The 13,071-nt window shown below is 43.5% G+C and overlaps 1 long non-coding RNA gene across 2 annotated transcripts; it reads right to left on the bottom strand.

The window, feature by feature from the left end:
- Window positions 1-1,476: 1,476 nt before the first annotated feature.
- On the bottom strand, window positions 1,477-11,625 carry LOC140471404 (uncharacterized). Of its 2 annotated transcripts, none has more exons than XR_011956994.1 (3): window positions 11,419-11,625; window positions 4,313-4,421; window positions 1,477-2,059 (listed from the first exon to the last, which is right to left on the bottom strand). It is a non-coding gene; the product is annotated as an uncharacterized lncRNA (long non-coding RNA). The 2 variants fall into 2 exon arrangements; XR_011956993.1 differs by lacking the exon at window positions 11,419-11,625 and adding an exon at window positions 11,348-11,411.
- Between the last annotated feature and the right edge of the window lie 1,446 nt (window positions 11,626-13,071).

Below are 13,071 nucleotides of genomic sequence, written 5' to 3'. Positions count from 1 at the left end.
ATGAACAGCATCGTCCCAGCCCACGATTAAAATGAGGAATGGACTCTCTAACTTCAAATAATGCTGATCTTGCTCACATTGATGTTGCCTATTGCATGCCCTTTCTGGTGTAGCCTGTATGTCTCAGTCTAAGTTTTTCCTTTACCCTATGATCTATATGGCCTTGCTTATTGTAGGAGCGAGATTCCCCAGCGAGGGACAAAGACTCTGGAGGCAGACAGGACACAGGCACGGAATGGACTTTAATTCAAGCAAAACCTGGTTAATGCTGGGAGAATACCAAAGGATCTTCCTCGAATCTGACTTTGACATGAGAAAACAATCGTTTCCTTAATCTCTAGCTCAGATCAGACGGCAAATCAATGACACACTTCGAGTTTACAGTAAAAAGACAGTATTTTTATACGTTCTGTGTTGCAATGATCATAAACAACTTTGTCAGTGTACCATCCACTCCCCTTCTGCAGAATCAATCTTGTAAAACAACTGATCATTGATGGACACTCCGATGGACAGCCCGAGGTTCTTATTTGTTTCGGAATTTTAACGATTGTTGTTATCTCTAGGCCTTGGGATCTTTCTATAATGCATTCCAAAGTTCGGGGCTCTGCTCTTTTCAGTCATATCCCTCATTGTTTATCTTGAAGGATTGCATGAGTTCTATTCTCCAATGGGCAGGCTATCTCTTATCAAATTCCGTGATCACATTTTACAGTAAAAAGCTGATTCTGATACAAAATACGTAATATTATTATTTCCACGGTTAACCTTTTTCTTCGTGAATTCGACAAGACAAGCCAGGTATCTCTTTAAGGTTTTATTATTATGTTGAAATCTGTGTCCATGATTATTTACCAGATATTTAACTAGAACTTATTACTATTGTAAACAGTTTCAAAGGCACAGCTAGCTTCTGAAAGATAACTTGAGATGCTGTTTTTGTGGATGAAAATAATCCTTACTGAGATCAGAATAAGTTACTTTTTGTAGTGATTCTTTAAAGTTTTTGTGCTACAATTTCATTTTTTCATCTGTGTTTTGTTACAAATCATCTTTTTTTTTTTAAAAAGAACCTTCTTTACCACTATATTGGCATGTTTCAGAATCTTGCGAATCAGATTATCCTTTCTTTTGCTTTGGAATAATTCCCTTTTCAAAGGCCCTTTTTTCACTGATGCTGAAGCAATCTATTTTAATTTCTGTCTATTTTGTGGCTCTTCAGAAACAGACAGCTGAAGTAGACTTTTAAATTTCGGCCACTTCATGTCTCTAAAAAAAGGCAGCTCCAACCCTCACTATGATCTGCCAGAACTGTGTATAAACAAAGAGTTTCACTCTACTTAGATACATGCGACAATGAATCCTATCAAATCAAATAAAACCAAATCGTACGTTCGAGAGAGATAAATTGTCACAAGGTCAATACACCCCGATGAAACCTCTGCAGCCAGCCATATCTGGCCAAAAATCGTGATAGTCGATTAAACAACTAACTGTTAGAGAGGGCTTCACAATTATCCCCATTCTATCAATGGATCAGCTCTGCACATCAGTGTAAAAAACAAGGAAATAGTATCTGTACCATCCTCAGCCAGGGGTGTTGAGTCGATAATTCAATTCACCGTCATCATGATGCCCACAGGATCACAGATCAGTCTTCAACCAATTCAATTCGCTGCACGTGCCATGAAGAAAAAGCTGAACACAGTAGAGAGGCAAATGCAATGAGTCCTGACCCCATTCCTGCAATAGGACTGAAGACTTGTGCTGTACAACAAGCCGTGCCCCTGGGGAAGCGGTTTCCTTCCAGCTACAACTCTGACATCTCCCTGGCAATGTGGAAAATTACTCAGTGTCGGGGAATAATTACAATCTGGACAATTACAACCCTCTCAGCCTCATCATGATAGTCAAATTGGGAGTTCGTTTTGATAGAGCTGTCAAGCAGCACAGACATAAACTTGCTCAGTGTGGTTTCCGATCGGTCCCCATGTGGAGATGGTGCTGTTTTGGAAAAGTCACTGGATGAATAATCCAGACCAGGCTAATGCTCTGGCAGCTGGTGGAAGTTAAAAACAATTAATAAAATATCGAGATCTCAAATCTGGTGTCAGTAACAATGGCCTTGAAGTCAATGTCGATTGTAAACACCAATTTCCTTCCCCAATGTACTTTCAGGAAGTGAATCTCCCGTGCCCTCCTGGTCTGGCCTAAAAGTGACTCCAAACACACAGACATGTGATGCACTCTTCAATGGTCTCTGAAAAGGCCAAGCAAGACACTCTATCGTATCAAACTGCTCTGAAGTCTAAAAGGATAAAACCTGACAGAACACCCAGCCCCCAACCTCGCTATGGAAAAGGGAACGGGAAACACAGTCCTGTTGAGCCAGCAGAGACGTCCTTCCTAACATCTGTGAACTTGTGACAACATTTACAGAGCTTTCCCACAAACCGCACAGAAACATCGGGAATGTAATAGGCCATACAGCACACTGAGCCTGCCCCATTCTAGTTAATGTCTGAACATCTCCTCAATCCACATTCCCGACACACTTTACACACCCCTTAATGTGATTAACCTTGTGAAGCTATAAAATAGGAACTGTGGTCGTCCCCTTGGTCTGTCGAGTTTGCTATCCAATTCAATATAATGATTGCTGACCCTTTATTTCTACACCATACTCCTGCCCTCTCCCCCATCCTTTGGTGTCTAGACATCCTTATTAGTCTTTAGTGCCTTGTCTTCCACAGCCTTATGTGAGAGAGAATTCCCAGGTTCACCAGTCTCTGAGTGCAGACATTTATTCGTATCTAAATGCAATGTGACCCATCTGTATTTAATACTGTGGCCTCTTGTTTTAGACTTCCCAGCCAGGGGAATTATCATCACTGCTTCCAATCTAACTCACCCTGTCAGTGTTTTATATATCTCACTGAGATCTCCACTCATCTTCCTAAACCCCATGCGATACAGGCTCAGTTGCCCCAAACTCTGCTCCACAAAAAGTCTGTCATCCCAGAGATCAGTCTGGTCATCCTTCGCTGCACTCCCTCAATGTCAGGTTTGTTCTTTATTAGGTACGGAGACCAAAACTGCACACAACACTGCACAATGTTCGAGTTGAGGTCTCACCAAGGGCCTGTACAGCTGCACTGAGACACCCTTACCCCTGGACTCCAGTCCTTCTGAAATGATGGTCAACAACAATTTATCTTCCTGACTGCTTTCTGCTCCTGCAATATTGCTTTCAGTGACTGGTGTACAGGGAGATCCCAGATCCTTTTCAATGTTACAGCTCCCCACTTGGTGGGTCTGTGTAAACTGGTCAGTGTGCCAATGTATTCCCTGTATTGGCTTCTTTCTGCAGAACTCACTGCCCTGCATGGAACACAGATGTCTGTCTAAACAATAACAGAAGAAAAGTGCAGTTCCCTTCATAGATCGACATTTCTCAACCACTTCCTTTTCCAATGGTTGGCTGGAACTTTAGTGTTTCACAACAAAGTAGACAACATCATATCTATCCACACTGCTCTTCATCTGCCACATGTTTACTCATTCACTCCGTTTGTTTCATTCTCCTTTAAGTTTTTTTCACATTCTCCTCACTTTCAAAATCCTAGTTCCGTCAGCAGACTTGGAAACTTTGCATTTGAATCCCTCAACGAGATGTTTGAGATGTATTGTGAATATCTGGCGCCCCAGCATCAATCATTGTGATGACTCATGAGCCTTCCAAACTGAAACCCATCCATTTATTCCTCCTCATTGTTTCCTGTCAACACTCCCATTTTAACACCATGTTCATATATTACCCCCTTTCCCATGTGCTTTTACTTTGCTTACTAGGGTTGGGACTCTATTAAAATCCTTGCTGAAAATCCTAGTTCAGTGCCTCTATTGTATTTTCTTTAATTAATCTACCAGTGAGTTTCTCAAATGTTTCCCATTTCATCAATCTGTGTTGTTTTTTTTTCTATGCCCATTATTTTCAGTTCCAATAATTTCTCCAAATTAGTTTATTTACTAGTTTCATTCCACATCATTTTCTCATCAGACTCAGGTTTTTTCCTATTGCTGGGAAGGCTTTGTTTATGCATTTTTCTGTGAAGGCAGAAGTGAAGTAGCTGTGTCATGTTTCTCTGTTCTCCATTCTCCATTCCCTGGTTTCACTCTGTAAAGAATCTGAAACTTTGACTAAAAAGAACAGCTGTTGTCTATTCACCCTGTCCATGCCCCTTGTAATCTTAAATCTGAATTACATTCCAACTCAACTTCCTCTGCTTCAAAATAAATAACTCGAGCTTACCCAGCCTCTCTCCACAGCTCGTATGGTCCATCCCAGGAAGCATTCTGGTGAATCTCTTCTGCACCTCATCCAGTACAATCACATCCTTCCTGTAACGCGGCTCCTAGAACTGCACACAATATTTCATTTGGCCTTACCGAAGTGCTATATAAAACTCGGATAATCTTTGGGTCAATGAATAAAGGCTTTATCTACAGTCATGCTGAACTCATCAATTATCATATCCAGTCACATTCAGGGATGTGTGGAGAAGCACGCTCTGAGCTTCCTAGTGTGATGCCGTTCTTTGAGTCCTCCCCTGTCTGTTTCCTTCTTCCAAAGTGCATCACCTCATATTTATCAGAGTTACATTCCATTTGCCATTGATCTGACCATCTGACCATTCTATCTTAATCTTCCTGTAATATAAGACCTCCCTCCTCACTGCCAACCACACAGCCAATCTTTGTGTCAAACACAAACTTACTTATCACACTCCCCCTACCCACTTCACATTCACATCACTTATGAATACCACAAATAATACGGAACACAGCACTGATCTCTACCGGGTACACCGGGGAAATTGGGCTCCAGTCACACAAACAGCCTTCTCCCATGAAGTTGAGTTTGGATACAACTTGCCAAGTCACTAATAGACCCTACATGTTCCCTGGTTGTTCTGTTCCACTTGATATACGTGAAGAATATCTGGGGATTCTCCTTAATCTTGCCCTGGAAAAAGGCTTCCATGCCCCTGTGTTAGTCAGTCCCCTCTGAGGGAAGAATTTCCTCCTTATTACGGTCTTAAATGGCATATCCCTTATCCTGTCATTATTTGCCTTAAATATAGAGTAGACAGCTAGAGAAACATCCTGTTTATTTCCACCTCATCACATGAATCATAGATTTTTGAAATTTCACTGCGATCACCTCTCATGCTTTGAAACTGGAGAGGTCGCAGGACAAATCTTCCCATCAGAAAATCTTGTCATCTCAGGAATTAATCTGGAGAATGTCCATTGCACGTCCTCTGTGATCAGTGTCATCTTTCTTAGATTAGGTCACCGACACTGCACTCAATACCTCAGGTACACTCTCACCAACACTCTATGCAACTGATTCATGATGCCTTTACCTTTCTATTCCAATCCCTTTGAACAAACTCCAACCTAACTTTAACTTTCCAATTACATGTATTGCTCCAAATACCATTCACACTAACTGCATTTACAAACTCACTCTGTGAGTTATCGAGGCATAGAGATGTACAGCATGGAAACAGACCTTTCAGTCCAACCCGTCCATGTCGAGCAGATATCCAACCCAATCTATTCCCACCTGCCCGCATCCGACCCATATCCCTCCAAACCCTTCCTATTCATATAACCATTCAAATGTCTTTTAAATGCTGCAATTGTACCAGCCTCCACCACATCCTCTGGCAGCTCATTCCATACACGTACCACCGTATGTGTGAAAAAGTTGCCCCTTAGGTCTCTTTCACGTTTTCATTTTTTTAAGTGTGGAAACAAGTCCACAGCGACCCACCAAAGCACAAACCACTCCGATCCATCCCCCTAACCTAACAGTACAGGCAATTTAGCATAGCCAATTCACCTAGCCTGCACAAGTTTGGATTGTGGGAGGAAACCCACGCAGACATAGGGAGAATGTGCAAAGTCCACACAGCCTGAGGCGGGAATTGAACCTGAGTCTCATGGCATTGGGAGGGAGCATTGCTAACCACTGTGCCACCCAACATCCTTCACTTCTCAGCCTAAACCTATGCCCTTTAGTTCTGGACTCCCCGACGCCAGGGAAAAGACTTTCTCTATTTATCCTCTCCATGCCCTTCACAATTTTGTACATCTCTAGAAGGTCACCCCTCAGCCTCCAACGCTCAAGGGAAAACAGCCGCAGCCTGTACAGCCTCTCCTTATACCTCAAATTCTCCAACTCTGTCAACATCCTTGTAAATCTTTCTTGAACCCTTTCAATTTTCACAACATATTTCCGATAGGAACGAGACCAGAATTCCACACAATATTCCAACAGTGGCCTAACCAGTGTCCCGTACAACCGCAACATGACCTCCCAACTCCAAAACTCAATACTCTGACCAATAAAGGAAAGCAAACCAAACACCACCTTAACTATCCTACCTCCCGGCGACTCCACTTTCAAGGACCAATGAACGTGTACTCCAAGGTCTCTTTGTTCAGCAACACACCCATTGCCATTAAATGTCGAAGTCCTGCTAAACTTTGCTTTCCCAAAATGCAGCACCTCGCATTTATTTCAAATAAACTCCACCTGCCACTTCTCAGCCCATTGGCCCATCTGATCAAGATCCTGTTGTACTCTGAGGTAAACCTCTTCGCTGTCCACTACACCTCCAATTTTGTTGTCATCTGCAAACTTACTAACAATACCTCTTACGCTCGCATCCAAATCATTTACGTAAATGATAAAAAATTGAGGAACCAGCACTGATCCTTGTGGTACTCCACTGGTCACAGGCCTCCAGTCTAAAAAATAACCCTCCACCTCCACCTTCAACCTTTGAGCCAGTTCTGTATGCAAGTGGCTAGTTGTCCCTGTGTTCCGTGAGATGTAAACTTGCTAACCAGTCTTCCATGGAGAATCTTGTCGAACGCGTTACTGAAGTCCATATAGAACACATCTACTGTTCTGCCCTCTTCGTAACTTCTTCAAAAAACTCAATCAAGATCGTGAGATATGATTTCCCACGGTTAAAGCCATGTTGACGATCCCTAGTCAGTCCTTGTCTTTCCAACTCCATGTACATCCTGTCCTTCAGGATTCCCTTCGACAACTTGCTCACCACCGACGTCAGGCTCACTGGCCTATAGTTCCATGGTTTGTCCGTACCACCCTTCTTAAACAGTGGCACCACGTTTGCCAAACTCCAGTTTTCTGGCACCTCTCCTGTGACTATCAACGGTACAAATGTCTCAGCAAGAAGCCCAGCAATCACTCCTCTGGCTTCCCACAGAGTTCTATGGTACACCTGTTCGGTTCCTGGGGATTTATCCACTTTTACACGTTTCAAGACATCCAGCACTTCCTACTCTGTACTATGGACATTTTTCAACGTGTAACCATCTATTTCCTGACATTCTATATCTTCCATATCAGTTTCCACAGTAAATACTGATGCAAAATACTCGTTTAGTATCTCCCCCATTTCCTGCATCTCCACACAAGGGCTGCCTTGCTGATCTTTGAGGGGTTCTATTCTCTCCCTCGTTATGATTTTGTCCTTAATGTATTTGTAAAAACCCTTTGCAGTCTCCATAATTCTACTTGCTAAAGCTATCTCATGTCCCCTTTTTGCCCTCCTGATTTCCCTCTTAAGTATACTTCTACTGCCTTTATACTCTTCGAAGGATTCACTCGATCTATCCTGTCTATACCTGACATATGCTTCCTTCTTTTTATGAATCAAACCGTTTAGTTAGTCAGCAATCCCTATACTACCAGCCTTTCTTTTCATCCCAACAGGAATATACTTGCTTTGGATTCTTGTTATCTCATTTCTGAAGGCTTCCCATTTTCCAGCCGTCCATTTACCTGTGAACATCTGCCCCCAATCAGGTTTTGAAAGTTCTTGCCAAATACTGTCAAAATTGGCCTTTCTCGAATTTATAACTTCAACTTTAAGATCTGGTCTATCCATTTCCATAATTATTTAAGATCTAATGGTATTATGGTAGCTGGCCCCAAAGTGCACCTCCACTGACACCTCAGTCACCTGCCCTGCCTTATTTCCCCAGAGTAGGTCAAGTTTTGCACCTTCTCTAGTAGGTTAATCCACATACTGAATCAGAACATTTTCTTGTACACACTGAATAACTTCCTCTCCATCTAGACTCTTAACGCTACGGCAGTCCCAGTCTATGTTTGGAAAGTTAAAATCTCCTACCATAATCACCCTACTTTCTTACAGATAGTTGAGATCTTCTCACAAGTTTGTTTCTCAATTTCCCTCTGACTATTAGGGAGTCTATAATACAATCCCAATAAGGCGATCATCCCGTTCTTATTTCTCAGGTCTACCCAAATAACCTCCCTCGATGTATTTCCAGGAATATCATCCCTCAGTACCCCTGTAATGCTATCCCTAATCAAAAACTCCATTCCCCCTCCTGTCCTCCCTTCCTTTCTATCTTTCCTGTAGAATTTGTAACCTGGAACATTATCTGCCAGTCCTGCCGATCCCTGAGCCATGTTTCTGTAACTGCTATGATATACCAGTCCCATATTCCGAACCATGCCCTGAGTTCATCTGCCTTCCCTATTTGGCCCCTTTGCATTGAAATAAATGCAGTTTACTTTATTAGTCCTACCTTGTCCCTGCCCGTCCTGACTGTTTGACTCGTTTCTGTTCTCAGTTTACCAATCTCAGATTGATCTATTTCCTCACTATCTCCCTGCCCCCAGCTCCCCCCCCACCCCCCACCACCCAAACTAGTTTAAAACCTCTCGAGCAGCTGTGGCAAATCTTCCTGCCAGTATATTCGCCCCCTTCCAATTTAGGTGCAATCCGCCCTTCTGGTACAGGTTCCTTCTACCTCAAAAGAGATTCCAGTGATCCAAAAATGTGAATACTTCTCCCATACACCAGCTCCAAAGCCATGTATTCATCTGCTCTATCCCTCTATTCCTGTCCTCACTAGCTCATAGCGCCGGGAGTAATACAGATATTATTACTGTCAAGATCCTCTTTTTTAAATTTCTGCCTATCACCCTGCAATCTCCGTCCATAATCTCAAACGTTTTCCCTTTTTATGTCGTTGGTTCCAATTTGGTCAATGACCTCTTGCTGGACCCTCTCCCCTGTCAGAACATTCTGCATCCTTCCTGAGATATCCTTGATCCTGGCACCAGGGAAGCAACACACTAATCTGCTTATTTCTCTGCTGTCCACAGAACCATCTGTCTGTACCTCAGACTAGCGAGTCCCCTAACACAATTGACTTCGTGGAATCCGACGTATCTCTAGTTGCATTAGTGCCAGTCTCCATACCACAAACTTGTCTGTTTGTGCAACGTTCCCCTGTGAATCCATCACCCGCTACATTTTCCAAAACAGGATATTTGTTTAAAATAGGGAGAGCCACAGAAGACTCCTGCACTAGCTACTAAACTCTCTTGCCTTTTTTGGAGTTAACCCATCTATGTAACTCTATCTGAGACTGTCCCTCTTCCTATAACTGCCATCCATCACATACTGTTGTGTTACCAATTCTGTATTGTCTTAAACTGTCTCTCCAACCAATCTATTCGATCTGATAGGACTCACAAGCAGAAGCATTTATTGCAGATATAATCTGCAGTAACCTTTAAATCTGATAAATGCACTCCGATATCCAGCGATACATGAATTCAAACAGCAAAGGCAGTAACTCTGCAGGTACGCTGTCCTGTCAGTTTCTTCCCCTCACCATGTGCTTCCTTTGTCCGTTCTTTTCCCTGTTAAAACTTGCATAAAGGCTTCTGTTAATTCAAATACACCATATCCCCTATACCACTACACCCCTCCTACACCCTTACAATTCTGCCATTTATATTCACACCAACAAATTCAATCCAACAGGCTCGTTGCTGGATCAGTCGGCATGGAGACCATTGTCACACACCGTTACTGTACTGCCCTTGCCATAAGTACATTCAGTGTCCTGACTGTAACCATACTGACATTCCCATCACTGTTTGGTGCCTACAAAAGAATTCCTGCTAACGGTTGCTGCTGCTTGCTTATTCTCAACTCTACTTTTCAAATTCAGATCCACATGATTGTCTCATTAATGCATTAACCTCATCCTTCCTTCATACCTTGTTAGCTTTTTGCCTAGTCTGCATATTGGGACTAGATTGGGTTGGGATATCTGCACAGCGTGGGTGGGTTGGACCGAAGGGTCGGTTTCCATGCTGTACATCTCTATGACTCTATGACTCTATGCAAACAACCCTTCAGTATTCACTTCCCAGCGATGGTCATTCTGCAGCTACACCTCCGTAATGACAGTTCCATCAGATCTGTTCACTGTCATTCCATCTCCCTTATGGCGAATACAGGGAGTCGCACCTCAGTAGTGGGGGGTTGGACAGATGGGTAGAGGTTACAGAGATAGGGAGGCTAAGAATTAAACACAGTTACATCTGGTCAAGAATGTCAGAGGGACAAAGGTGTTTGGGGATTGGAGGAATTTACAGAGAGAGAGGGAGCTGGATAAGATTCTGGAGAGAGGGATAGGGATGGAGTTAGGAAGAGGCAGGCAGACTGAGAGACACAGACAGGGGGCTGTTTCATCTAGGAGATTATTGTGTATACTAACAGAGATATGGAAGGTTGTTGTGATTGAAGACATTTACAGATATAAGAAGGCTTCTAGGCGCTGGAGGCTACATAGATAGGAAGGCAATGGAGAATTCCAGGTTACTGGGTTGAAGACAGTTACACAAATGGGGAGGGTTGCACAAACTGAAAGAGGTTCCTGTGGTCGGGAGGGGTATGGTGTCGGGAATGAAGGTGAAATTTAACAAGATAAAGATCAAAGAATTGGAGAAGGATAAGGAGATTACAAATTTTTCACAGCTAAGGAAGGGTTGTAGGAGCTGGAGAAGATTACATAGATGGGGCGGATGGAGAGGTTAAAGACAAATACATTGACATGGAGGGTGGTATTGGTGGGAGGAGCTTAAAGGGATACACAGGGCTGTCAGGGTTTACAGGGATGAAGGAATTTAGTACCTACTGGAGAAGGTTAGGGATTAGGGTGTTAGGGACTGGAGAACCTGACAGAGACAGAGACAGAGACACAGAGAATGATGTGGACTAGAGGAGATTTCAAACAGAGGAAGGATTATCGGGACTGGAGGATATTACAGAGATCACGAACACAGCATGGGCCAGGATTGATACCTGCGATCCCCTGTGCTGTCGCATTGAGGACTAGTACAGAAGAGGTGAAAGCAGGACCCTCAAAAGATGGTGAGAATGAAGTCTAGAATGTTGCTGTTCCTTACCCAGCTCTATATCTCTGTCCTGTCTTCCTGGTCTACCTCCACCCTGTGCTGTTTACTGTGAGTGTCCTTACCAGCTGCAGGAATTACTGAAGGCTCCAGATCTCCCTCTCCATTTCTCTTGGCTGACCAACCAGTTTCAATGAGGTGATGGATGAGACAGGAGTTAGGAACATCCTGATGACCTGCATGAGACAGAAATAGACAGAATGGGAAATTAGACTGATGCAATGAGGATAACACATGCAGAGTGGCACTGAGTCCAGCAGAGATCTCGATAATCCCAGTCTCCATCCCTTGCCTGTGCTGCTGCATCTCTCTGGAATGGACAATTCTGTTGACTCAGGATCTCAGACCATCTGTAAGAGAGAGAAATGCTGACAGAGGCAGTAAATAGACTGACACAGTGAGGGATACCACATGGAGAGATACTGAGTGATATGACATTATTAAACACTGCATCAACAGGGAATTGTTTGAATTTGTAACAAAGACACTGGGATAATTGTGAGGGGATTCAACCTTCCTATCTCATCATCTCTTTGGCAGTGGCTCACAGATGAGGCTGACTCTCTCCCACTCTCAGTGGGGGTGGGGGAGTCTGGAGTTGGCTGTACAGACCGATGTGGCCTTCCACAGACTCTGTTACACTTGAGGCAGAAGGTGAACGTGGAAAGGGGGTGGGTGGGGTGTTGACATGACAGCGCGCTCCTTGTGCTGTTTTCTCCTGGATTCCCGTTTTCCCCACAGAAAGTCTCGAGGTGCTTGACACCTTCCCAATGCTCCTTCCCACTTCAGACGGTCTTGGCCGATTTGATTAAGAGATGAAAAAGAACCGATCAATTCTGAAGTAACCAACATTTAGAAATGTGGAGGAGTGCAGTAGGAAGAGGAAATATTGTCAGTGTTTAATCAGAGGAGTGGAACAGGGAGAATTGAAGGTGCTGGAGGTGGTGAGAGTGTTACAGAGAGGGGCAAAGGCCTGAACAACGTTACAAAGCCAGTACGGATTGCTGCAGCAGAGCTGTTTGCCAAGGTAGAGATAGACATATGTGTATTTCATTGATTCATTCAAGGCCTAAGGATATCACCGGATGGACCAGCATCCATTGCCCTCCTGCTAATTGCCCAGAGGCAACTCAGAGCCAGCCATATTGCTGTGGGACTGGAGTCACATGTGAGCCAGACCAGGTAAAAATATCATATATCCCTCCCTAAAGGACATACGTGAACAAGTTGATTTTTTCCAGATAATCAACAATGCTTATACAGTGGCCTCACTAATGTCCTCTACAGATAAACCATGACATCCCAACTCCTACTCTCAATGCTCTGCCCAATGAAGGGTGACCATCCCAAACGCCTGCTTCACCAGCCTGTCTACCCGTGACGCTACTTTCAAAAAACTGTGTACCTGCATCCCTGGGTCAATGAAATGATTCACAACAATATCCAAGGCCCAAACATTAATTGTACAAGTCCAGCCTGGTCTGCTTTACCACAATACAACATCTTGCATTTCTCCACCTGTTATTCCTAACCTCAGTGGTCCAGCAGTACTGTTGATTCCATTGTACTCTTCGATATCCCTCTTCACTGTCCACATTATCACCAATTTCAGTCTCACTCACAAACTTGCTAATCATGGATCCTGTATTATCATCCAATCTGTTTATATAAATGATGCACAACAGTGACCCAGCACCGAACCCCATGGCACACCGTTG

Source organism: Chiloscyllium punctatum, unplaced genomic scaffold (assembly GCF_047496795.1).
Source record: "Chiloscyllium punctatum isolate Juve2018m unplaced genomic scaffold, sChiPun1.3 scaffold_77, whole genome shotgun sequence".
Lineage (NCBI taxonomy): Eukaryota > Metazoa > Chordata > Chondrichthyes > Orectolobiformes > Hemiscylliidae > Chiloscyllium > Chiloscyllium punctatum.
Note: the sequence above shows the minus strand (reverse complement) of the source record. Positions and strands in the feature narration are given on the sequence as shown.